General features: G+C 45.6%; 1 protein-coding gene and 1 pseudogene across 1 annotated transcript in view; both read left to right on the forward strand.

The window, feature by feature from the left end:
• MAGI2 (membrane associated guanylate kinase, WW and PDZ domain containing 2) overlaps nucleotides 1-27374 on the forward strand; it is a 1347058-nt gene that overhangs the window by 1299115 nt on the left and 20569 nt on the right. The gene's annotated exons all lie outside the window — the stretch shown is intronic.
• On the forward strand, nucleotides 42-25473 carry LOC116759699 (annotated as a pseudogene).

Here is a 27374-nt window from a genome sequence, read left to right on the forward strand (position 1 = left end):
GGGTCAGGGAACAGGATGTGGCCAGAGTTGGGTGGCAGACGATGTCACGTGGGCCAAGGGGCAAGTTTAGGAGTGAAGATATCGAGGTTAGCTTTGGACTTGTGGAGTTTCTGTTGCCCGGAGGACACTTAACGGGAAGCAGCCCACGAACGGGGAACTTGGATCAGATGCTCAAGGGCCGGAGCATTTTGGAAGTCCTGGAGTCCTGCAGTGGGATGAGCTCTCCCCCAGAGACCCCGCTGCGTATAGAGAGGAGAATCCACAGGACACGGTCACATCTGAGTGGCAAGTAAGAGAAGGCGGTGAAGATGACCAGGAGAGGGCAGTCCAAGAGGCAGGAACCTCTTCCCGAAGAGAAGAGTCAGGGAAGCCAGGGTGAGGGTTCAGGGAAACTACCGGGAGAAAGGCCTCTGCCCTGAAATGGACTGGGAAGGCTTTTAGGAAAGGCGGGGGAGGGCGGGGCCTAGAAGCACCCTTGCCTGCGGGGTTTAACACAATGCAGGTGCATGGCGCTCAGTTAAGGATGACAGTGTGAGGATTATTGGTGGGTGGGAAATGGCCTTCAGCTGCTCCTCTGCGGGACCTCACCGTAGGCCTTCCCCACTGGCTGCTCCACGTTCTGGGCCACACTGGGAATCCACCCAATGAGACCACAGATAATTGGAGCTCCTGCTTAGATCCAGTCCTGGGGTTAAGGCCTGGCTTTTCTGGTTTGATTTTTCAGAGGGCAGGGGTAGGTAGGGTATAAAGATGAATAAGACACCATTTCTACCCTAAAGGAACTCTGTATGTAGGGAATGTTTAAGGAAAACAGGGTGCTCATTGTTTACAAAAAATACTCCTTAGGGACTTCCCTGGCCGTGCAGTGTTTAAGACTCCGCAGGCCCACTGCAGTGGGCACAGGTTCAATCCCTGGTTGGGGAAGTAAGGTCCCACATGCTGTGCAGTGCGGCCAAAAAAAAAAAAGACCTATTAAAAAAAAATACTCTTTAATCACACTCTTGTTGAAACCATTCTCAAATATACTGTGTGTTACATCCCTGGATTGAGGTACAAAGTATCCTGAAAACGGTCATGCTCTATTTAATTTCCCTTTTCCCCTGACACATTTGCCCTTTGAAATCTGGATTCCATCATCAAGACTGTAGTGAAAAGTGTCCCCTCAGCGATCACCAGTCTCACCATAGTAACAAAATCCAGTGACTGATTCCAACCCTTCGTCCCCTTGGGACTCCCAGTAAGCTAACACTATTGGTCAGTGTGTTAGCTGGATTTTTTTCTCTTTCCTCTCTGATTGCTCCCCTGGGGTCTCCTTCAACTCTCTTCTCGAGCACTGACATCCCTCCCCCAACCTGTCCCTCAGGACCTCATCTGCTCTCATGGTTCCGCCTGTCACCACCATGCAGATGACTCTGATGTCTGTTTTGCTATCTCTGATTTCATTCCCAAGACTTCCAGCTGCCCTCTCGACATTGCTATCCAGATGCTCCACATCTGTGTATCCAAAATTGTATTCATGATCTTTCCTCCTAAACTACTCCTCCTCTTGAATCACCTGTTAATTAAGAAACCATCAACCCTCATTGTTGCCCAGCTCAAAACCATCCGAAGTGCCTTCCCACTCATCTATATACAGCCGGTTCCCAAGTTTGAGTGATTTTACTTCTCTCATTTCTCACAAGGGCCCTCTCCTCCTTTCCTCTTGTCATTCTACTCCCATTCAGGCCCACTCCACAGGGTGAAGTAACCTCTACCTGTTTTCCCTACTGCTATGGTCCATCTTCCCTGCTCACTGATGCCAGAGGAGTTGATTGTCCTAAAGGACTGCCCCACTCAGAGACCTTTCAGACACACTCAGACACACACACACACACACACACACGCACACACACACACACACACACACACACACACACAGCCTTAAATGAGTCCTCAGAGCATCCCTGATTTGGCCCCATCCTAATCAGTCTCATCTCTCCTCTCCCACGGTATCGTATACGTATCTGTGCTGCAGCGCTCCCGGAACACTTGGCATTGTCCTGTATTTCCACCTTCATGATTGGTCTCGTGCTGGTCCCTTGGCTTGGAAAACCCTTTCCCCAAATCATGTCCTCCTTCAAAAACCAGGTTGAAGGCTGCCTTCTCCACGAATCCTCGCCCAAATCCACCCTCAGAAGTAATCTCTCAGTCCTCTGAAGTCCCATAGCCCTCACGCATCTCCCCTCTCCCCTGTCACTCTCTTTTGCAACCTGGTTATCCACGTCCCCGGAGTCTTTCCCCTTTATGGAGTTCAGATGCTGGTTATTACCCTGGGTTCTTAAAACAGTGCTTTGCAGAGAGAGTGAACAAGTAAATGCATGAATTCATAAACGTCTTGCAGTATCATTAGGTCATCGTTCTGATAGCAAATTTCGGATAGATTGCCTATCTCTACGTCACTTAGTTGTTCTGGGGCTTTATCTTCCACTGTCATCTCATTTTGTGTCTAAATTTCTATTTGTGTTTTTATGCATGTGGGAGGTTACTTGTGTTTCTGGAGAAGTGGCTCTCTCTAGGGGGTGTCCTATGTGTCCCAGCAGTTCAGTCCCCTCTTGTCACTCAAGGGCCAGGGACCAGTTGGTCCCTGTGTTTGCAGACTCAAATTCCACAGGCTGCCAGATCGCTCTTTTCTGGCTTCTGCTATCTACCCCCTGGTGGGAGAAGCTGGTCTAGAGGCTTGTGAAGGCTTCCTGGTGGGAGGGGCCAGTGCCTGCCCTCTGGTGGGCAGGGCCTTATCAAGGGGCGTGTCTAGCCACAGGCTTGGCTGTGGGCCGGGAAGTCTTTAAGGAGCCTGTCTGTTGATGGGTGAGGCTGTATTCCCACCCTGCTGGCTGTCTGGCCTGAGGCGTGCCAGCGCTGGAGCCTACAGGCTGTTCGGTGGAGCCAGGTCTCGGTGCTAATTACCCAAGCTGGATGTCCGCCTCCAAAGAGTCCAAGAAGAGGAATGCTCCCTGATATTTCCTCCACCAGCTTTTATGAGCCCAGAGAGAGCCACAGCCACACCCCCGTCTACCCCGGAGACCCTCCAAGACCAGCAGGTAGGTTTGGCCCAGGCTCTGGTGTACACGAGACCTTGTGTGCGCACTCCAAGAGTGGAGTCTCTTCTTCCCCCAGGTGTGTGGGGCTCCTGCACTCAAGCCCCACTGGCCTTCAAAGCCAAATGCTCTGGGGGTTCCTCCTCCCGAGGCCAGACCCCCAGGCTGGGGAGCCTGACATGGGGCTCAGAGCTCTCTCTCCTGTAGGAGAGTTTCTGCGATATAATTGTTCTCCAGTTTGTGCGTCGCCCACCCGGGGGGTGGGTATGGGATTTGATTATATCGCGAGTGCGCCCCTCCTACTGTGTCTCATTGGGTTTCTTCTTTATGTCTTTGGATGTAGAATATCTTTTTTGGTAGATTCCAGTCTGTTTTATGGATGGTTCTTCAGCGGTTGGTTGTTATTTTGGTGTGCTCGTGAGAGGAGGTGAGCAAATTTCTACATAGGCTTTTGTTGAGATAAAAGGCATACGAGGATGGCCCAAATTTCCACTGACCATCTGAGCCTAAATCAGAAGTAGATGTTTGTTTGTATTTTCATAAATTCCTGCCTATTTGCTTATTTTCTTGTATTGCTTTCTGTTAAGAGTTGAATGGAGGAAAACTGGCAAGTCCAGTGTTCCAGGTAATGATTTCTGGTTAATCTAAGTTTTATTGTTTCTGTAAGGCGTTTTCTCTCAAATAGGTAGCCGTGACCTAGGTCAATCTAGCTACTCATTAGAATCACCTGGGGAAGTTGCAGGTAAAAAATACCCATAGAGGCTCCTCCCCAAGCCAATTAAACCCAGAATGGTGCCAGGAGTGATTGGAGGTATGATGTTTTTTTTAAAAAACGTGCCGCAGGTGAGTGTACTGAGCAGCCTGAGTTGACAATCACCAGTCGCTCAGATAAGGAGGGAAATCATACAGGGAGGCTATTACGGTAACTTAGGAAATTTAGGGATGGGGCAATGAGGTGCTGAAAACAGCGGAAGTGAGATACAGGAGAAGTGACAATAGCAAGAGTCTTGAAAGAAGAATCATTAAGGCTTGGTGACTGATGATGTGAAGGGAATAAGAATTAGGGAGAACTCAAAAATTATCCCCAGGTAAGACCCCAAGTATTTGGGATGGCACAGCCATTGTCAGGAAAAAGAAATGGGAAAATTCAGAAATGATGCTGTTGACAAGGCGGGTGACCTTTCAAGAATTTCTTCTCAGGGCCTCGATTTTCTCATCTGTACAAATGATAGGGTTTGGTTATATGGTGGCTCAGTTCCTTTCAAGTACTCGTATTGAAAGTAATGTGAGTGAACTAATCTGGGGTAAAAATCCATGTGGAATTTTCAGATGTGTGTGGACATTTAAATAGTGATTCACAACAAGGAGTTCTGCATCAGAGCCGTGCATCTTCAGCAGACGGGGTCTCCAGGGAAGAGCACAGAAAATTAGGGGTGAAGGAAAGGTCAGGAAAGCAGAGTGAGAATATAGAATTTGCCTTGTTGCCTGCTCCAGGCTCTGTGTCACTTCCCTGCTTACCCTGTGACAGGTGAGCAGTGACACAGTGGCTGCTGTCCCTCATCCCAACTTTATGGACCCAATCATTTTTCATATGACTACTTGGAGTTGCTGTCACATACTGGGTTTTCCTAGAGAAAGGTTGTCTCTTATTAACATAGTGCCTTCAAAAAATGAACGGAGTCATTTTGTAATTCATTATGAAAATTCACTTATAGAAAATAAGCAGGAATTCTTAATAGCTCTTTTTATATTCAAGATGTCTTTTTTTCGTATAGAATGCCAAGAGGGAGAAAAATTATCTTTTTCCAAGTGAAATACATCTATTCGGTTGGCCTTTTCCCATTATTTCTATCAATAGCTTATTACCTCTGGGCATACAGCAATCAATATCTTTAGCTTGTTTTCAAAGTGAAATGAGGCAATGGCCATGAAAAAAAACAAAAACAAAAACCAAAAAAACCCACCAAAAATCTCACTGCTTACTCTGCATGGAAGTGAAATGTTGATTGCCTTTCAGATGTCAAATATGGTGAAACCAAATCCCAGTCTTTCGATACTCAAAGCCCTGGGGCACGTAGAAACTGTATCTAGAAACCCCGGTTGTGCTATGATTGGACCACAAAGATATGCAAATGGCCAACAAGCATATGATGAGCTGCTCAACAGCACTAATGATCAGGAAAATGCAAATCAAAACCATAATGAAATATCATCTCACACCTGTTTGATGGCCACTATTAAAAAAAACCCCAGAAAATAATAAGTGTTGACAAGGATGTAGAGAAATTAGAACAATTGTGCACTGATGATGGGAATGTAAAGTGGTGCAGCCACTATGGAAAATTATATGGAGATTCCTCCAGAAATTCAAAATAGAACTACCATATGATCCAGCAATCCTACTTCTGGGTATATATCCAAAAGAACTGAAAACAGGATCTTGAAGAGATACTTGCACATTCATGTTCAGTGTAGCATTATTCACAATTGCCAAAAGAGGTGGAAGCAACGTAAATGTCCATGATTGGATGAATGGATAAAGAAGTGGAATATCATTCAGTGTTAACAAAGAAAGAAATCCTGACACATGCTACAATGTGAATGAACCTTGAGGACATTATGCTAAGTGAAACAAGCCAATCACATAAACACAACTGCATGATTCCATTTTTATGAGGTACTAAATTAGTCAAGTCTTAGAATGTAGAATGGTGGTTGCCAGGGGTTGGGAGTAGTGAGGGGGCGTTGTTCAACAGGCACAGGGTTTCAGTTTTGCAAGATGAAAAATGTTCTAGAGGACTGTTATGCGTACGTAACACTACTGTGGGGTGCCCTTAAAATGAATAAGAGGGTCAATTTTATGTGTTTTTAAAAAAAAAAGACAGTGCCACACTGGGCTCTTATGAGAACCAGCATCTCTAAGGCTTAGTAGTTCAAAACACAGAGGACTTACCCTCTTCTGAGCTTTATTTTGTAAAGTGCGCTGAAGTGTGATTCCTTCAGGGAAATTAGATGAGGAGCCCCGAGTTTCTTAAAGGAGCCATCAGTTGGAGGGAGGTGCTCGTTATAGTAAGATTGGTATTAGTTATCAGTTCTCCCTCTACAGAGTTTTCTGTTTTGCTTCTCTTGTTTCTCCTGTTAAGATTCTTGCCTTTGGTTGATTTTGGAACCGGGTGGCCTTGGAGTTCCACTGGGGCAGTAAGGAAGTAGGACTGCAAGTGTAGAAAAGGAAATTCCAGAGTCTGGTGATGTTTCAGTGATTGTTTAAATATTTCCATTCCTTTGTATCCCACCTCTTTTCATGAAGGCATCTTTCAGGCAGTAGCTCAGGTTCAGTGGCAAAGGGGAATATCAATTGTCCTGCCAGCCAGGCTACGGAAACAGACAAATGTTAATAGAACACAATCCTCATTCCCCACCGGTAAGCTCACTGACCAGGGGAAAGCGTTCCCATCCGTCAGGAGCCTCAGGTGTCAGGAGCCTCAGGTGGTGGCAGCAGCCCTCACCACGTTGACAGGTGATATAAGTGGAAACGCGTTGCCAGGTTATTTAAGTTATTGCACAATGGGCCACGAGGAGCATGGCGTCCTTTGTGCCTTTCTTTGACCTTGTTTATGAAAGATTTTGTGAGGTTATTATCTGTTTCATCAGTTAGCAAGCCCAGAGCCCTGTGCTGGCCCCTGAGAGAACTGTTCGCCTCCTGAGGACAAGAGCCACAACCACTAGCTCAGCGAGGCCACACTTCACACCCAGTGGTGCCTTGTGCAGCACTGTTTGAATGAATGAATGAGTGACTAGAAAGGACATACAGCAGTCAGGCCCTGCCCTCCGAGAGGTTATGGTCTACTAGGAAAAAAGACAAAACAGGCACTCCTAGGACTGAAGGAACTTAAAAATAAGAAGGATGTAGTACATACACACACTGAGATCAGAAGGATGCCTGTCAGAGTAAGCTGAGCGGGTGGGAGACTTTTTAAAGAAAGAATTCCGGGCTTCCCTGGTGGCGTAGTGGTTGAGAGTCCGCCTGCCGATGCAGGGGACACGGGTTCGTGCCCCGGTCCGGGAAGATCCCACATGCCGCGGAGCGGCTGGGCCCGTGAGCCATGGCCGCTGAGCCTGCGCGTCTGGAGCCTGTGCTCCGCAACAAGAGAGGCCCCCGCACCGCGATGAAGAGCGGCCCTCGCTCGCGGCAACTAGAGAAAGCCCTCACAGAAACGAAGACCCAACACAGCAAAAATAAATTAATTAATTAATAAACTCCTACCCCCAACATTAAAAAAAAAAATTCCTACCCTTCCAGTCCAGCATTGCATTATGGAAATTAAATTATTTTCACTAACTGCAGCATTTTTTGCCTATGTTTATACTAAACTGCTCCATTTAAATATATATATCATGTAAAAAAATACATATATATATATATATATATATTTAAGAGAAGGTGCAAAATAAACTCAACTCATAAAAGATAGTATCGGATCCAGCTGATTCTGAGGCAGATCTCTCAGGAGGACAAACGTGCTTGAGAACTCAAAAAGCTAGAACTAAGCCTTTAATACCTCACAGCAACTGGAAGTTCAGTTTGGACCGCTGAACAGAATGCAGCAAAATCCAGTCACCTCTGTTTCCTAGCAAAGAGTAAACAGTTTTCAGCGGAAATGTTTTTCTCACTTTCTCACTTCTCATCACCCTTCTCCTCCATCTGATCTGTCCTCAATCCACCTTCCCCAGAAAATGGATGCTTCCACTTTGAAGCAGGGAAAGGACAGGGTGTGCGGGAAGGGACCCAACTTCTGCTCAGGCCAGAGACCCGAGAGGAAAAAATACAGGGAAGTGTCAATTATATTTTTCCAAATTCCTGGTTAATAGTTTCCTCCTGAGGGAAAGCATTTAGAGGCCTTAGCCTCACTTCTCCATCTCCAATTAGAACATATTCCTATGGCAGGTACCTGGCCTGTCTGTCCTCCCAGGTCCTCACTCCCTTTCGGCGCCAATCTGACCAGGAAAGGGAGAGGAGGGACCGAGACAGGACCCTCACCTGGTAACCAACTGGGTCAGAGGTGCCACACCCCTGGGGCTCCCTCTCTATCAGGTCTGTTCACCAAGTGTTCCGGGGGACCTACGTGAAAGGCTGATGTTCTGAAATGAACTCTTAAGACAGAAATTAAGAAAGGATGTATCAAATCTCAATTGTGAAAATGTTCCTACTGTCATTCTGTGGCTGCATTCGTGCTCCAGTGATGCCCCAGAGGGCATCATTTTCTGACATAACTTTCACTGATTTTAACACAATAATACATATTAGCTATAGACTATCTCAAAAGCAGAAACAATTGAAAGAAGGAAAAACTTCTTCCTCTTTTGAAAATGTAACCATTTTGTTTTGAAGCCTGCTTGATTCATTTGCCAGTCTGTCTACCTGTCCACAATAGTAAATATCCTTCTACACATCATTTTTCACAGCTGCCTAGCACTTTGTTGTAGAGGCTTATCATTCAACCAATCTTCTGTTTGGACTTCTCTTGTTTTTCTTGTTTTTCCACTATTGTGGAAAATACCGAAAAAATATCTTTGTAGCTATATCTTCCCATATATCTTTGATTATTTCCTCGGGATAACTCTGAAAAGCAAAACTATTGGGTCAGAGTATCTGCATTCTCACGGGAGCATAGGTGAGGTCGGGGAATCATATGGACCCAGTTTGGGGAGCTACTCCTGGCTGATGGAGTAACCTTTATATTAAAGTATCTTTTCCAATAGCCAAGCATTTATGAGCTCTGGCAGAAGCCGTGTGATGGAATAAAAAGTGCCTGGAGCTGAGAATCAGTGCTGGGCAGGAAGGCCGGGCTGCCCCACACGCCCCGCAAAACCCCTCAGGCCCTGGCCTGGCTCTCCGGGGCTCCCACACCTCGTTGCTAACATGGTGACATGGCTGAACTACAGGTTCTCTGACCACCCCTCCGGCTGGAGCACAAGAGGATTCCATTCAAAATTGGATACAATTGCATAGTATTTATGTGTACATACAGTTTGTTTTACTATTATTGTCCCTCTGTTTTGTTTAGTTTGTTTTTAAGCGGCACTGACAATACTTCTCAGAGAAGCGGAGGGCTGTATGCAATCTCATAACACACTTCCTCGACAGTTTAAAAAATTGTAGGCCTTTTTGGATACCTCAGAAGTTGCCTGTGTATGTGTATTGTATTTCTTTGGGGAAGAGCAATTAGTCAGGGGGAGGCCCAAGCCCAGGACACCACTGACATTATGGCTTTTTTCCAAAGCGTTCTGGGCGATAAGAGCTTTTCAGGCACTTGGAGAATGAGTGTTGGGCGGGCTTCATTTGCCAGTGGCAGACCTGACCTATAGCACTGGGCCTGTAGCACGCTGGACAGTGACAGAACCAGAGCAGGCTGATGTCCCAGGTAGGGATTGGCCATCACCAAGGATGCGGTTGTTTCTGACTTCAGAGGTATCTATCACCCGGCAAAGCAGTATTTTGAGGCGCATTCCTGTTGACTTGAGTGTGGAAATGCTTCCATTTGGGGAACCAGCTGAGTTGGTAATTTTTTTTTTGCGGTACGCGGGCCTCTCACTGTTGTGACCTCTCCCGTTGCGGAGCACAGGCTCCGGACGCGCAGGCTCAGCGGCCATGGCTCATGGGCCCAGCCGCTCCGCGGCACGTGGGATCTTCCCGGACCGGGGCACGAACCCGTGTCCCCTGCATCGGCAGGCGGACTCTCAACCACTTCGCCACCAGGGAAGCCCCTGAGTTGGTAATATTTGAGGGAACCAGTGGAGCCCAGGGTAACTAGTTATCACTCTTCCTGGTAACTATGCCTTCGCCTCTAAATATGTGCTGTTTCATTAAGAATGTTTTTATGAGATGATGTTTTCAAATAGGCCTCTGAGAATCCCTTAAATTAGATGAAGACAGATCAGACCTCCGGGAGAATCATCTCCACTTTGTAGCTCAGAAATCTAAGACACGAGGAATTCTGACCGCACTAACCTACAAAGCTAATGTAGAAACGAACGTTTCCATTTCCTTGCCTTCTCCTCGCTCACTCAGTAATATTCCCAGCTTTACAGCAGCAGCGGATGGAAAACCCTGCTGTGTCACTTAGGTGCCAACCAAAGCAGACGTCCCTGGCACATCCAGAAAGAGCTGTCTTGTCTTTGTGCGAGCACCTTGACTGAGCTGAGAAGATTCATTCATATTCAGTCGTCACTTAAATAACCACCCTCTTGCTTTTAGCAAGACTGGCTTAATTAGAAGAGCCTGTGGTGTGGAAAAGAGACTAAATGAATCAGAATACTGGTCAATAACATTGGTCTAAAACCATCAGGCAATTTAAATACAAGATCCCTAAGGTCCCGATAGGTTCATAGCTAAGGGTAAAAACCATTCAAGGACAAAATTGAGTATGAAAATGTTATTATACAAACACAGCTGTAGCACTTAATAAATATGAAATAGCTAGCAAAGAGAGTTAAGGCAACTTAAGATGAGAAACGTAAAATTTGGACAACCTCTACCTGGTGATTTAAGAAATTTCTCTATTGTAAAAGATTTATTGGCCTTTTACATAGGTATCAGACAGCCTTCATTGTCAGTCCCAATTGGTAAAATGGTATTCAAAGAGAGAAATACTGGCATATTTCAGAGGTGAAAAGACCATAAGGTCTTAGAGCTACTGTATCATTGCCAAGAGCACAAGTGTGTGGAAAATTACAGATATAAATTCTGAAGTACATCCATGTTCAGTGAGACCCTGAATACTTGGAGTTCTCATTTTCCCCTCTGAACTGAAGAAGAAAACATTGAGCCATCCCTGCCATGTTTTCAAAGAAGAATTGCAGTGATAGTTTTGCTCCGCCAGCTATATTGATAGAGGATGTCATTGGGCACAGTCTGGCAAGCAGCATCCTTGGAATTAATGGGTTTTGTTTATCACGTTCAGATAGATCCGCAGCCCACCTGCCTCCACGATCGGGGTGGAGAGGAGGCGTTAAAGGCTGTTGGGGGCTCGACTGCCAGCCACTAAAACATCATGGAGTCGCGATTCTGTCTGCAACCATTTGTTACGGGCTAGAGGCGATTACAGGAGTAGGGACAGAGCCCCCGCCATGATTTATGGTGGAAGGACAGCTCAGAGAGGAATTCGGTCAAGCAGCATGGAAGGGCTGAGCTGCAAAACGGGTGTCAGCCAAGGTGGGAGCACTAAGTGAAATTTCTAGAAGGAAAAAACTTCAGCCACGGGCCTTAGCCCTACATGGCCTGAGCCAAAGATAAATGTAAGCTCCTCTCCTTACTCATCTTCGCACTGTTTGCGGTTTGCACTGACCATTCCAGGGAGAAGCGCTTCACTGATGAGACGGGTGACGTTGGGAGGGATCATGAGATCGATGTGATTATGAGATTCCGTTGCGTCTTTTATTCCACAGTGTCTCTTTCTCATCATGTCTCGTCCTTTAAATAAAGGCAGCACATCATAAGTTTGAGGGGCAGAAGACAGAATAAATTAAAAATTAATTTTGAAACCATTAAAAAAAATGTCCCAGCTTCTTTTATGTCCCCTGGAAATTCCTCAGAATGCCTTTTAGCTAAGAATAGAAATCGATGAAACTATTTACGTTTGCAACCCATCCTTGGGGTGAATGGAGAACGCACGACAAACCACTCCCCCAACCCAAAATTCGCATGAAATGAAAATCCAGTTTACATAAATATGAGGGTAGAGAGGAGAGGTATCATAGGAAGTAAAAAACTGGAGAGAACTTCAAATTTTTAAGTGTTTTTTTTTTCTGAGTAGTAAGAAATAGTGCTCAGATAATACACGTTTATATGTTATCCAAAGTGTCTCTAATATATTTTAGTAATCAAAGAACAAAGAGGAAGAAGACAGAGTGACTCCTTCAGGGTCACTGATTCATTTCCTCTTGGTAATCGTATGTAGATGTATGCGTGGGTGAGATGAAGTATATGCACAGGGACTTTTAGGCATCTCCTGGGAGGGTCACTGTTCTCCACCGAGACTTTCTTCCTGAAATACTATCCCTATAAAAAGCAAAGCAGTACCCCAACTTAATATGTTCTGCATATAGGAGACGTGCCAGTGAGGACCTAATAATATTCACATGGTTACCCATTTAATTTCAGAGCCTTCATTCCAAAATGTCACATGGGCAAGACTTTCTCTTGAACTGATTCATTCCCAAGTTAAAGTTTTTGGTGCAAGACACTTACCTTAGCACTGAGAGGAACAGAAAGATGAATGAACCACACATGTTACCTAGTAGGCATGACCCAAACAAGTCTATCAGTAAGTAAATATCAGCCAACAGGTGCTCAGAAGAGATGAGCAAAGTGCATCTTTCTCTGTGAGGTTATCAAAGAAGACTTCAAGAAGGTGGTGGCATTTGAGCTGAGCCTTGAGCGATAGGCTGACTTTTAGGAGGCCGAGAGGGAGTGGGGCAATCCAGTCATAAGCAAAATCAATTGAAGTGAGGACTTGAGAGTTAAGGCAGGAAGAGCAATTTGACTGGAGCGTAAGGTGCATGTCAGAGACAGTGGGAGGGAGGGAAGGCCTACCGTTTAGGCTCAGGCCATGCCACGGAGGCCAGAAAACGGAGACGATCAGAGCAGTGGGAGAGCAAAAAAGAGGCTGGAGGTGACGGCAGCAATGGCAACGTGACAACCACCGCAGCGTTGTAGATGAGCAGAAACAAGGGCCTCAACTGGGGCGGGAGTGGAAAGGCAGGCAGAGACACAAGGAACTGCTGGGAACCTTATTAAGGGAAGGCGAGGGAGGACAACCCTGAGGCTTGGCTCCTGAGTGACTGACGGGCAGAGGAGAGAAGTGGGGGAGTCAAGATGGCAGCAGCTCATCATTAGAGAATCCAGGAAGGCTCAGCGGGCTCCTGAAAGGCGACATGCTGCCGTGGAGGGTCTAGGCTGGCACAATTACAGGCTCACCAGGAGATAATCTCGTTCATTTTCTTCTCCTCAGGCAGTTCCATGCCAGAGCCTGCCTGGACAGCTGAGCTAGACAGACATCTAGGAAAGAAGATTCTTCTCCCTCCAACCCCATTTTAAGAGTTTTCACTGGAGGATGTATTTATGGATAACCTAAATCATCCTGCCTCAATCTCTTTTCCTTTCCTATTAAGACGATACACACAGAGCACGTAACACCCACCCTCATTCCTTGGTTCTTTGTAAAAAGTGCCCAGTCTCTGACTAGTCAGTATTGTAATTCTACATCCTGTCCATGGGGGTTTGGTCTATGTATTATATAAAGATGGATAAGCAGTTAGCTAGCTATTTAGCGGGTGATGCAAAATGTCCTTAAACTGCTTTACATTAACAGCTAATATATTTAATATTTAATGTTATAAACCAGCATGCGATACGTGACATAAATCTTTCAGTCCATATACATTTTCATCTGGGAAGAACGTTTGATTAGCGTATTTATGATACCATCTCAAGACTTAGTATGGCTTAATTCTGTTAATAACAATTAATTTAAAAATCTTTGTCTCTTTTAATTATAGTTTTTGATTTAGTTCTTTCCTGCTCGGCAGGTAAGGGTTGCTGCAGCTGGCATGCAGGTGGCCCCTAGCTAGCTTTGTTCTTTTTAGATCTATCATAAGTTATTCGGTAAAGGAAGTTGATTAAAAGCAGCAGCTCCCTATGTGGCCCCATGACTTGACTGTAGCTCAGCTTGTCAGAGCTCTGGGCAGATATTTAGGTTTTAGCTTATTCTCTTCCACGGTCATGATCTTTAGCCCACAGAAGCCATGTTGAAGGCGATGCAAACGGAGTGGTTAACAGCCTCCCCTGTGGATGACCCAGGTCATCTCATCAGCATCTTCACTGGGCCTGATACTGAAGACATTCCTACTTCTGGCCCTTCTTGGCCCCAGGGAATGTGGTGCTAAGTTCCTAGCTCCTCAGTTTCTCCACTGTGGACTCATCACCCGGGCTCTGTAGATACAAGGCTGCCAGGTCCAGGACACCAGGGACAATCTGGTTTTTGACCTTGATGTTCATTGGAAGGATGCAAAGCTGCTGAGTGTTTAGTAGAGCCAATATCATAAGACATATATTAGAACTCGGTATGGGAGGGCTGCTGGCAGGGAAGACCTAAGGAATAGGGAATGGAGGAGAGGTCACATCTTCCATCTAGATGCTAAGTTCCATGGGATAAGGCTGCAAGCACCCTGCATATCCCTATAGAGGTTTGCTCCTTGCCTGAAAGCAAACCACCAAGGAGAAGACAGGATGTCTATCTGTTCACCAACAACCGAGCACTGCCAGACCTTGGGGGCTAATAAGGGAGTTGCCATAGTCACCAAACGTTTTCAATTACAGGAAAAGCCAGCTTGTTTCAGAGTGAAGCTAGAATGCATCGATTACAGAAAAACTGTATATTGATCTAGCCCTGGTTCCAACTAGGAAAATTTTTCAGCCAAAAGGAAAAAAAGAGAAAGAAAGAAAAAAGTGCAGTAGACAAGGGTGAACTAGCTATGCAGCTGCGAAGAAAGCAACTCAGTTTTTCCCTCATGCTGTTTCATGTATTAAAGTTAGCATAACATGATGGAGAGACAAGCACGTGATGCTACTACAGCTTTTTTCTTTGAAAGAAGAAACCTCAAGTCAGTCTTAAGGGAAGTTGGTCAAAGAAATGGTAAAGCAGGAAGGTCAAGTTATCTTGAAAAGTAAAATCGTTTCTAGTTCATCTAGGCTTATTAATTTTAAAATTAAAGCACTTTCACTCCATCCATACTCTTTACTAAGAGACTTGAACATAGCCGTAAATGAAGTGGGCTCTGATTAAATGAATCTTCCCTCTCAGATGAAGGCTTAACCCATGGATATACATAACCATAAAATTGTTGACTGGAACTGAAAAGGCTCATGAAAATGTCCTCATTATTCAGGTACTTTCCCTCAAAAATAAATTTCTAAGGCATTTTTCCATGTCTTTCCTACCGGTCAGTATATAACTCTATTAATGGACTTAACAAATTGCAGCGTACTTCTTTCTTTAGGGGTCCTTCTCCCTTCATTAGAATGTGAGCTCCACAGGGTCGGAATGAACACGGCTTAAATTCATTTTCATATTCCCAATGGTGAGCACATTGCTCTGGCTTAGGGGTATGAATAGGCCACCCTGTGTAGTAGAATGAATGGTTGAATGAATCAAGAAATGAAAGCATAGCAGACCCCCAACCAAGGGTCCTTACCTGGCTGTTGCTGTCCCGCATACCTAGGTCTCCACCACTTAGAGACATCCTCAAGCTTGTGAGGGAGACTTCGCAAATGAAATCTCTTGAGTCTTAAGTTTCCATCCACATTTGACCTTTATCCCCACTTGTAGCCAGCGATGGCACTGAGGTCTTTTGAATGTCAGATTGACTTTGCCACTGATTCTCGGACTCCATCTCTCGGAGGGAACCTCTATTTGCCAAATACTACCCCCCAGATGGTATGCTAGCTCCACAAGGGCACTGACGTAGTACTGTTGACCAGTGTGTTCTAGTGCTACCATCTAATAGTCACTCTAAAGACATCTGTCAAATGAGAAATTAATTAGAGATTTCTCAGTCTGTTGGCGTCCAACCAGTCCTCTATACTGCTGTGGAAAAAAAAAAAAAGAAGACGGGAATCAAAAGGTATACTAGAGCTCTGCATTAAGATTGAGTGGTTTTCTACTGTTCAGCAAAAGGTGGAGCTGGAGTCTGAGGAGACGCTAATGCCACTGCGGGCAACTCTTTCACCGTGTCATTCTGTCCCTGGAAAGGCAGTGACAGCAGCCAGTCTGTCTTTCTCATGGCAACGTTTCGAGAGGAAGAAAAAGTCTCTACTCTCGTGCTACACACATACACACACACCCTATCCACACACACAGACACACAACACACACACAGACACTCACCGTATGCACAGAGACACGCACATAGACACGCATACACCTCTTACTTAAAGCAGCAATGTTTCCATTTAGAAATAGTTGTTGTCAGTCTTAGTTACTAAGAGAAAGAATGCCCTGGGAGCTCTGGATCCTGAAAAGGGAACATTAATAGTGCTGTAAATTTCAGGAGGAGAAATATTATCTTAATGAATGTTTCTCATAAAATAATGGAATAAAGATGACCTCCTCATAATAGAACTACAAGTTATGACACAAATTACCCTTTTTTTGCCCATTTACCTTTAATTAAGCTGCCCCTGGAAGATGAAAGAGTAAACAGAATGAACTTGAAAGAGAGAAGATTTATACCTGGGTAATTGGCTTGATCCATTCATTGTTATTTTTCTTTTTGCATTTGCTTTAGGTTAGAGTTTGGCAAAAATCAAACTTAGTAAAAGTAACAGTTATACCAAACGTGCATCACTTCTCAGTTCGTAAGTCTTTGAGACTGAAACTTACGCCTCTTAAGGTTTACAATTATTTCCTCTCAGTAAAATGAGGATGCCTGTGTCCTAGGGAAGGGCGTTGCCAAAAATAAAGTGCAAGACTGATTAGCCCTTACTCTTTCCTAAAACAGCAGTGTGACAAGTTGACCGTGAAGACACTGGCCGCACATCAGTTAAAACGTCTTTGACTCGCTTCATTCAAGCTTAGATGCTAAAAAGGAAGAAAGGGCTAACAGTCCATCCTCTAGGGCTCTCTGAATCCAGAACCCTAATCCAGGTTGCTGGTTATTTCAAGTGGATATAAATGGAGATTTGGACCAATCCTTTCCACCCCCAGAGGTCAAGAGAGCATCTTTACTTCTAAAACAAAGTATTCTGAAACTTAAGTTCCCAGCGCAACTTTCTCTTTAAGAGAAGGCTGATACGAAGCTCCAGAGTACAAACTCTCCACACAGATGTGTCCCATCTCAGACTGAACCCGCCACACACACAAACAGTAGGGTCCATCCACCTCACCTAGGGATATCCAAAGCCTTTTAGAGCAATGTCAGTGACTAAAATGTAGCCCCCAAATTTTACTGTTTTCAAAAGTTCTTGTCACGTAGAACAGGTAAGAAAAATAATATATTCCACTCTATATAGTGTCGTTATTTCATACAAGGCAACTTTAAGGAGTTTAAGAACTTTAAGAAGGAAAGCACTTAACATTTAATAGTTACGAAAATTGAGGCCCAGAGAGGTTTGCCCGAGGTCACACAGCTAGTCAGCAATGGACAATGTACTTGGACCCATCTTCTGACTTCAGAGCGTAGTGTTCTTTTCACTGAGTTGTGTGTGCCCTCCTGGCCTCATTCAAAGGCTTTATGCAGCTTTTTTAAGGGGATGCTGGTATATTCCTGCATATCGTCTACATTGATGTATTGATGGAGTCCTGGGTCTTGAGGGTCTGGAAGTTGTAAGCTGCATTTTGCAGCTCCAGGGATCACCAGCTATAATACTCTGGATATGGATAAAGCTGACTCATTCAGAGTAACTCCAGGAGATTCAGTCCAGTCAGGCCTTCAGAGAGTCTCCAAGGGACAAGGTCTTTGTGGTCAACCAATAATAACAACAGCATTTAATTCACTTTGCATTTACTTCATATCGACTATGTGTCTGGCATTCTACGGGTGCCATGGTTGAGCTCTCTCAGACTTCATAACAGCTCTGGGGTTGGGTACCACAGCTTCTCTCACTTTACTAAGAAGAAAGACAAGGCTGGAGAGTGCTGGTTAGCCTTGATCAGGGAGGGTGACCAGAGAGACTGGATCCAGAGCAATTTGACTCTGCAGCCCAGACTTCTAAAGCCTGCATTACAACAGCCCCGTGGAGTTCATGCCTTCTTGATCAGCTGTAACCCACCGGAGACTCGTGAAATTCAACTAGACTCCAGGCCATTATAGAGAATACCATCTGAAAAAGCAGCAGCCAGCCCGCATTGGCTCAGGGCCTACAACATGCGCCGAACAGGAAAGGGCTGCCATTTTATTAGCCCAGTGAAACTCTCCTCTTGTTACTCTTTGGGTCATTTATCAAAGCATGTAAATGTAGCCAAAGAACATACTCCTCGACCACTGGGAACCTGAACAAAGGCCCCATGACCCTGACGTTTTGGGGTCGAGAGCAAGGCAGCAGGTGTTCGCCCTGCCTGCAGGCTGGAATCGCCTGCCACGCTTTACAAAGAACCCACCTCTGAGTCTCATCGCCAGAGTCCGGGGCTTGGTCCCCGGTGTGTCTGCGGGGGAGAGACCCACTGCTCTACCTGGAGCCCAGGCGGAGGAGCCTCCCCTCATTCCCAGTGTGGGGACCGCCATCTGAACCCGGGTGCGTGACCTTGCCAACGCAGGGGAAGTTGAGCAAGGCGTAGCGTGGGGCGCCCCTCTTCCCGCCTCAGGACTGAGCCGGGCGGGGTCCGTGATCGCTGCGAGGAGGAACAGGCCACCAGGGGGCGCTCATCCTCCGGTCTGCGGCTGGGCGGGCGCCAAGCTCGCCTTTCTGCTCATCCCTGCGCGGTGGTCTGGGGAGAGAGTGGGAAAGACCTAGAATTGTGCTCTAACCCCTTCCTGCTTGCAAGGTGACCCAAAGGAAGTCGCTTACCCTCCGGCACTTTCCCCTTTGGAAAATATATACAAAATTAACTGCCACCCAACAAGCCCCGGACGGGTGCCCCAAGAGCACCAGTGGGAGATGTCTCGGGAATACGCTGGCAAAAGCAGCCCATTGGCACGGATTATTATCATTACGAATAATGACTTACCTGCTGAAGTCTAGTGTCTATATTAGAACGGCAGCATGTGTGCTGGGAGCTGTACTCTAAATGACTCTGCCCACACGTTAATGTAAGGATTAATCTCCCAACCTGCAGAACGGTATTAGCAGGTCACTATGAGGTCCATCTCTCAAAACTGCAGACTTAGAAAGCAAACCTCAGGTGACAGCTACGCGGTCGGGTCCCCTCCACCGAGGGTAAGGCCGAAGAATTAGCAGAGTCGTAATTACTCATCCGCCAGGGTCTACAGACTTCAAGGCTGAGCCGGAATGCAGGAAGCTTGTTGCCCCGTAAGAACACACTCCATTTTTCAAGCAATTTCTCCAGTTCATTTGTTTCAAGCTCCTTTGAATTCCTCTGGCATAATCACCCTACCCTTTGTCAACACAAAGTGATTGTTTAAACGACTCAATCAGATCATGCCCTGGGCGACTATTTCCGATTATTATGATTTACTGCCTGTTTAGCACCAACGTGCCCGGCACCTTCAACAGAAGGGGTAGCTTCGAAAATGATTTCTCTTTCTGCTCCGGAGGCCCACAGAATAAAAATAGCCTGCTCAGAGTAAAGGAAACATTATCCTCCCTGATGAGGGTCAGTGACTAAGGACGTCTTGGGAAGGAGGTTTAATTTCCCAGATGAAGTAGAACAAGACTTTCTCACAGCCATCCATCCTCCTATTGATCTAGGGCACAGAGTAAATTGATTAAAGAGAGAGGAGAATATTCCCGGTTTTTCACCAGGCCGGGAAGAGATTTTTTGTGGAAGTCACTTAGTCCCATTGAAGGTAGGAATCCGGTATTGTTAAGTCTGAATTCCCAGCGTGGCCCCATGCTGGCACCTTTGGGCACTAAACAAATGCTTATTTAATTGATTGATTCAAGTGTGAGAGGTCAGACCACTTATAATTCCCATCACTAATCACATGTACAATTTAGGGAATGGAAGTTTTTTGTAACGGCTCTTCAGGGAAGAGCCTGTCATCGTTTTAATTCTTCCCTCAGGTGGTTGCCAGAAAAAGACAGGAGCCAGGTACTGAGTGGTGGTTTCTGAATGGCTGAGGATCTCAGGAATGTGTTGACTAGATAAACAGGCTCCAAGTTCTTAATAACAAGAGCCAGCTAACTTACTGATTTTTTAAGAAGTCCTGTTAGTGAATATTAAGCATCAAATCGTTTGTAAAAATTAAAAAGCACTATCTAGCAACACATCCCTCAGATACCCTCTCTCCAGTCATCCCTGAGGTAGACAAGGAACGGTTACTGTCCTGTCCTGAATGAAACACTGAATGGTTTCCCTGGTGTTCACTGTGCCAGTAACGCGGCATGACTTACGCTTGGTTAAAACACCACTAACTTAACCAGCAGTCTCTCGAGCATTCAGAGACAAAAGTCAACCTGGGAGGCATAGAAATTCTTACTCTTTCTGGAACTATCATTCACTTGAGCATGCTGGTCACCACTGTTATTTCTCATCTCAACTTCAGGAAAGTGCCCCCTGCAGTTCACAAAATGATCTCACCGACTAAATTGTGAATGTTCTGGAGCACCGTTTCTCAAACTGGGGAGCTCGTTAAAATGCACGTTCTGATTCCTCAGGCCTGGGGTTGACGCCTGAGATGCTGTGTTTTTAGTGGGCTCGCAGGTGACGCCAGTACTGCTGGTCCATAGAACAATTTGAGCAGCAAGGTTTTAGCAATTCATACAAATTTTTTTCCTACAAATTGTACATAGTGTGTAATATCATTACATTTTTTTTCATTTAGGAAGACAGTACTACAATAAAATGTAACTGAGTTGTATGACATCAAGTGATGTCACCTATACAGACATAGATACATGTACATATATATTTATTTCAGGTATACCAGGTCTCGCCACATTTCTCTAAATTATGATGGTTGGCTGCGGTTCCACTTTCAAGAGAAGGGAATGAGTGATCTCCAACTGATACTCATCCTTCATTCAATTGCTATTTATTGAACACTTAGTATGTGCCCAGCACTGTGTTAGAAACTGAAGTTACAACAGCGGACAAGACAGGTCACTGTCTCCGTCTAATAGGATTTGTATTCGAGGAAGAGAGATACAGAGATTGAGGTAACTGTTGTGAAAGAAACGAAGGAGCTGAAATAGAAAATGACCACTTTGGACAAGGTGGTGAGAGAGGCCCGTCTGAGGAGGTGACACTGAAGTTGAAGGGTCTGCTCATGTGAAGCGACCCAGGGCCGAGTGTTTAGGCTGCAGCTGTGCTCACAGCCCAGGCAGCAGCTCCTCCTTGGCAGCAAGTGTGTATTGAACAGAAGGGGGCTGCTGCACAAGCTTGATCCTCAGTCTGCATCCGAGTCTGCCTCGCTGCCAGCAATTCACCACCGACCCCTCTGCGCTCAGCTGCCCACATCCTTTCCCGAGCCGGCCTCCGGCTCCCCTGCCTGTCTGCAGCCCATCCAGCCGCAGCACTAGCGCTCTCTGCAGGGGTTGCTGACACAGGAGGAGTTTTCTGCTTGTGCACAGACCCACAGAAATCTGAGGCCCTGATAAACCATCATCCGCAGTGATAGTCAAATAGCGTTTCTAGTATTTCTCTTCAGTTTAATTTTATTTCGGGAGAAGTGACTCCAGCAAAGAGCCTTGTTTTTTGCTCAAGTGAAATTAAACCTGCTGGAAGTCGGCCATTATGAGACCAAAATGCTGCAGAAATTGATACTCACTGGTTTGTTTCTAGGAAAAACAGGGACTTCGTTTGCAGAAGGAAAAAATTCATAAGCAGTCTTTTTCAGAACCCAGTCAGAACTCTCCTGCTTAAGGTAAGGCAAACTCACTGCCTGGATGAATGCCTCCTGGGCTCTGGTTCCTTCTCAGGTGGACTATCCAGGAGGAGGATCTACCAGGATCTGTATTTGTTCATCCGGCTCCGGGGCTATAGCTCTACTCCCAGCACCTTCTGTAGGAGACAAGTGATAAAACTCACCTCTCCTTTTTGCTCCTCATGGGAACTTTAAATAAAAGTAACAAAAAGGGGCTTCCCTGGTGGCGCAGTGGTTGAGAGTCCGCCTGCCGATGCAGGGGACACGGGTTCGTGCCCCGGTCCGGGAAGATCCCACATGCCGCGGAGCGGCCGGGCCCGTGAGCCATGGCCGCTGAGCCTGGGCGTCTGGAGCCTGTGCCCCGCAACGGTAGAGGCCACACAGTGAGAGGCCCGTGTACCGCAAAAAAAAAAAAAAAAAAAAGTAACAAAAAGGCTAAAAGGGTGGAAGGGGATAATCCCTGGACAGGCCAGTTAGCCTCTCTGAGCCTCAGTTTCCTCATCTGCATAATGGAGATAATGCCAGTATCTACATCAGAGGTTTTCTGTGAAATTTCAATGACAGAATGCACACACAACATTTAGCACAATAGTAAGTGCCCAGCGAATGTTAGCTGTTTTTTATCGTTGTCATTATTATTTACATGTGCTTACTATGTGCCCAAAAGTGGGATAGATGCTCATTTAGCTTTTACAAAAGTTTCGGTAATTTTAATTTTCATAACAGATATCTGAGGTAGTTATATCACGTAGGCTCAGAGAAGTTGAGTGCTTTGCCCAGAGCCACAGATCTGGTCAGTAGTAAAGCTAGGATTTAACTCTCTACACTGCCTCGACTCTAGATCTCTTTTGCACCTCCAGTGTTCATGAATACTGACATGACAAAGGCAGGCTCAAACCCTCCAGTGGTTCTCCGACACCTGCAGAATGGACTCCACAGTCCTTCACACGCCAACAAATGAAGAAGCCTGCCATCGCCTCTTCTCCTATCACCCTACTCCTCACGTCCTGGGACAGTCTATTTGGAGTCCCCTCACATACCCCGGGCACATAGCACAGAACTTGAACAAATGAATGAGTGTGTGGAAGTATGAATGCAGGGAAGTCAAGATTATGTGGCTAACCCTGGAAAACAATGAAAAGTTGAGTTTGGGGGTGTATGAAAGGGAGAGATGCATTTTTTTCGTTTTTCCAAGGTAAGCAGAAGAGAAGCAACCACTTGAGAGAGAAAGGCTAGTTATTGAGGAAATAGGGGATGACGTTGCTGCTAATAATAAAACTATAATCAATCTAGTTTTCACTTGAAAACCATTTTGTCAGGGAGGCCTCCCTGAATCCCTGAATGAGGCTAGCTCTCCATTAAATGCTTCTGTAGCATCCTTTACTGTTTTAAACTTTTCTTTTGATGATACATCACATCTGAAACCACTCATTCTATATCTGCCTCATATAACAAGCTCTTCAAGGGCAAGGACATCATCCTTGTTCATGCTGAATTCACAGCAATTAACATGGTGCCTGGCGCAGAGCAGATGTTCAATAAATTTTTTTAAAGTCAATTTATTTATTTTTGGCTGCGTTGGGTCTTCGTTGCTGCGCGTGGGCTTCCTCTAGTTGCAGCGAGCGGGGGCTACTCTTCATTGCGGTGCGCGGGCTTCTCATTGCACTGGCTTCTCTTGTTGCGGAGCATGGGCTCTAGACGTGCAGGCTTCGGTAGTTGTGGCACGCGGGCTCAGTAGTTGTGGTGCACAGACTCAGTAGTTGTGGCGCACCGGCTCAGTAGTTGTGGCACACAGGCTTAGTTGCTCCGCAGCATGTGGGACCTTCCCGGACTAGGGCTCAAACCCGTGTTCCCTGCATTGGCAGACGGATTCTTAACCATCCTAAGGGCAGTAGTGCTTCTGCTTGCCAATACCAATAAGATAAAAAGAAATTTCATTTCTTGATAAAGGAAATCTAAAACATGATACTCAGACTGAAGCAACACACATTTAACATGTTTTAGTTCAAGCATCAGTGAGTTAACTCACCTGTTAGATAAAGAGGAAGGATCACCCTTATTACTCTCCTGCTTAAAACCCTTCCCACTGTCTTTAGGATGAAGTTCTCACTCCTTAGCTGGTACCTGGGGTTCCCAGGTACCCAACCTGCTTTTCCAGCCCCCTCTTCTATCACTAGCCCAGGCACCCCTTACCATTCCCACAACCCACTGAGCCCTTGCTGAGCCCACCTTGAGTACTCTTTCCTACTTTCTGCATCCAGTGAACTCTTATTTTCCCTTCAAACTCACACTAAAACCAAAACCTCCCCCAAGTCCGAAATACAGAACAATCTGTTCTCTCCGTACCCACTTCACAGCACTCTGTACTTGCCCCTCAAAGTCTAGAAATCTGAAGTAGTACACTGTGAGCTCCGTGAAGGCACTAATTGTGTCTCGTTCATCTTTACGTCTCTGGTGCCTAGCACATGCCTGCGTAAAGCTCAGCACGTTTTCCCACGAATAAATATAAAAGAAAACCTTGGGTCCTCCTTGGCTATTCTCTTTCCCTCACACCCAATATCCAGCCCATCCGTAGGTCCAATCTAATCTGTCTTCAGAATCGATCCAGACATCAGCCCCTTCTCCCCAGTTCCATCACCACCCCCTAGTCCAAGCCACACCATCTGTTGCCTGAGAACCAGAGTAGCCTCCTGACTGTTTTTCTTGATTCCACCTGCAGTGCATTCTACACATAGCAGCCACATTGGCCTTTTAAAATGTCATTCCCCTGCTTGAGACCATCCAGTGGTCTCTGTCACACTTAGAATAAAATTCGGTTTCCTCACTGAAGCCCTGTTTGACCCACACCTCCCCTCTTGCATCTCCCAACCCTGTTCCCCACATGCTTCCAATATGCCAAGCCCTCTCTCTGTTCTTGTTCCTTTTTTGCCCACATGACTTCTACTCAGCGTCCGAGTCCCTGCTCAGCGTCACCTCATCACAGAAGCCTTCTCTGACCACCTTATCTCAAATAGAACCCAAATTTCTCTCCATCTCCTTGCCTTACCTTACTTTTCTGAATTGTACTGATTCATATCATATTTGTTACCGTTACCTATTTGTATATTGATTTTCTGTCTCTTCCACTCTGAAAGTAAGGTCCGGGACACAGGAATATTGCTTTCTTCACAGGTGTATTTTCAGTGCATAGATCTGTGTAACGTAAATAGTAGGTGCTCAATAAACATTTGTTCAGTGAAAAGTTTTCCCCAGGTTTCTGCTGAAGATGGCAGTAGGGCAGGTCTGGTGCTTGATGGCTGAGGCCATCTCCTGGGCTACCAGGCACCCATCATGGCCAAGCAGGTGGTACTCTGGGCGGGAAGGTAGTAGTCACATGCTGAGTGGGCATGAACATCCTTAATGGCTATTTCTCAGGAAAAAGTTAAAGTACCTGGCCTTCCTCTGCAAGCACGTGACCAACTGGTCACCTGGCCCCTACCTCGTCCGGCCACAGTCGCATCCCGTGGCAGATGGAGGAGGCATGCCGCCCACGAGACCAAGCAAAGCCAGGCGGCCCTGGCTGCTTGTGGTGTTGGATGGGATCCCGCGACCCGTGACAAGAAAAAGCAGACGGTTGTTCCTGCTGCCCTCGCGGCTGTGTCTGGAGGCTTCGTGAAAGTGTGTCCACCTGGGGTACCAGGATCAGGAGGTTGGCTGGAGCACGGAGGTGACAGTCACCCTGGAGAAGAAGAGGAAGAAAGCCAAGATTCTTTACTGGAAGCAAGAACAGCTCATGAGGCTACAGAAACAGGCCAAAAAGAATGTGGAGAAAACCAGCCGATCGACAGAGATCCTCAAGACCCAGGGACTCCTGGTCTGAGCACAGAAAAGACAGTTTATTCCTCATTCCTGGTCTGCCTTTCGTCTAGCGCCACCCTGGGATGAGGGCACCCAAGGGCAGCCATCCAGGGGCCACAGGCAGCCTCGGGCGTAGAAGGCTGGGGACACAGAAGAGGCCTTGGTCATTGCTCCTGATTAAGAAAAAACCTTTCTTTAAGAAGCTACTTTAAACATTTCTAAGATCTGCGCAGGCATAATTTGTCTATGACCTACTTGTTTATGAGCGACTTTTAGAAAATCAGTGGTAGGAACAACTAGTTACTTCAGTTTTAGTATTTGCAAAAGTGAGCTGGAAAACCATCATTGGAGGGGAACCCTGCACTGTGAATGGGGCATCTGTTTGAAACTTCCCACGTGGTCATATACTATCCTTGGCAGCTGTTAGACTGTAGGGAAATGCTTGCTGGGACAGAGGCTGGTGTGGTACCAAGGTCTTTATAGAGGTGCCAGGCTGGGAAGACATGCAGCCACGGGCTTACAGGCATAGCTTTTGCTGCTTCTCTGTGTTTGTGATCAGAAGTGAATAACTTATTTTTAAAGGGGAGAAAAAAGAATGGATAGAGCAGCTGGCTAATGGGTCCTCAATGGCGACAGAGATATGAGAGGACAGTGTTTTGTCTCTGGATAGCCTTGATGAGATATGGTAACAGCAAAATTGGATGACTCTAGACACAAGAGCTTTGCTTCCACAAATTTATTTTCTTTGTAAACAGCCAGAATTGTGAAAAAGGGACTTTGCTCCCTGGGGACATATTCATGGGGATACAGTTGCACATCACTTGTGGGGCCTCCCAGTCTAGAAGTGGATTAATCTGATGCCTGAGTCTTGCCCATGGACAGCCTAGACAGAGGAAGGGATAACGGAGAAGAGCTTGTTTGGGTACCGCAGAAGTGTGAATTTAGCTGGAGTCCACGAGCATCCTCTGAGTAGCTCGTTTCCACTTCTTCCACCTTTGGCGAGAGGTGGCTATTATCCGTTTCCATCACTTCTCCCGTGAAATAGGTATGTGATGATTGATTATTCTCATCCCTTACTTCCGCTCTTTGCCACTTCAGACAGGGATGTATTTCTGCAATGAAGAACACGATTCTGGAAAAGCTTAAAGATTAAAGATGCCTTCTAAAGATTAAAAGGAAAACCTCTTTAATTGAGATTCAGCTGACTCTGGGAATTCAGAATTCATTATTAGTTTCATTGGGCTGAGATTTATCTTAGTCGAATGGTGAGGGAGGGAGGAAGGGAGGGAGGGAAGTTACTAAGCAAATTAGTGGTGGAAACATTATTTGCAAAAGGTGTAACCAGTTTAAAACACTTCGCACCAGCTGTAAACACAGTTTATCAGCACTATTAATTTTTCACATTTTTAAATTGAGGTATATTTTACATACAGTAAAATTCACCAGTTTCGTATACAATTTTACGAGTTTTGAAAAACCTGTACAATTATATATTATCACTACCATAATCAAGATACAGAACACTTCCATAAGCTCCCCTAATTCTCTCATTCTCCACCGGGGTCAAGCCTCTTTAAACCCCCAACCCCTGGAAACCACTTATCAGTTTTCCGTCCCTTTAGTTTTGTCACTTGGAGAAGGATAAATAAAAGGAATCATACTGTATGTGCCTTGTTGAAGCTGACTTATTTCACTTAGCATCTGAGGTTCACTCGTGTTGTTGGGTGTGTCAGTAGTTTTTTCCATCTCATCACTGAGTCCACTGCACCACAGTGTGTTTACCTAGTCACTAGTCGATGGACATTTGGGTTGTTTCCAGTTTTTGGTGAATAAAAATAAAGCTACAATAAAAATTTACAGTCAACAGGGAATATAGTCAATAATATTATAATAACTTTGTATGGTTTGTTATCTATAAAAATA

This window comes from Phocoena sinus, chromosome 9 (assembly GCF_008692025.1).
Source record: "Phocoena sinus isolate mPhoSin1 chromosome 9, mPhoSin1.pri, whole genome shotgun sequence".
NCBI lineage: Eukaryota > Metazoa > Chordata > Mammalia > Artiodactyla > Phocoenidae > Phocoena > Phocoena sinus.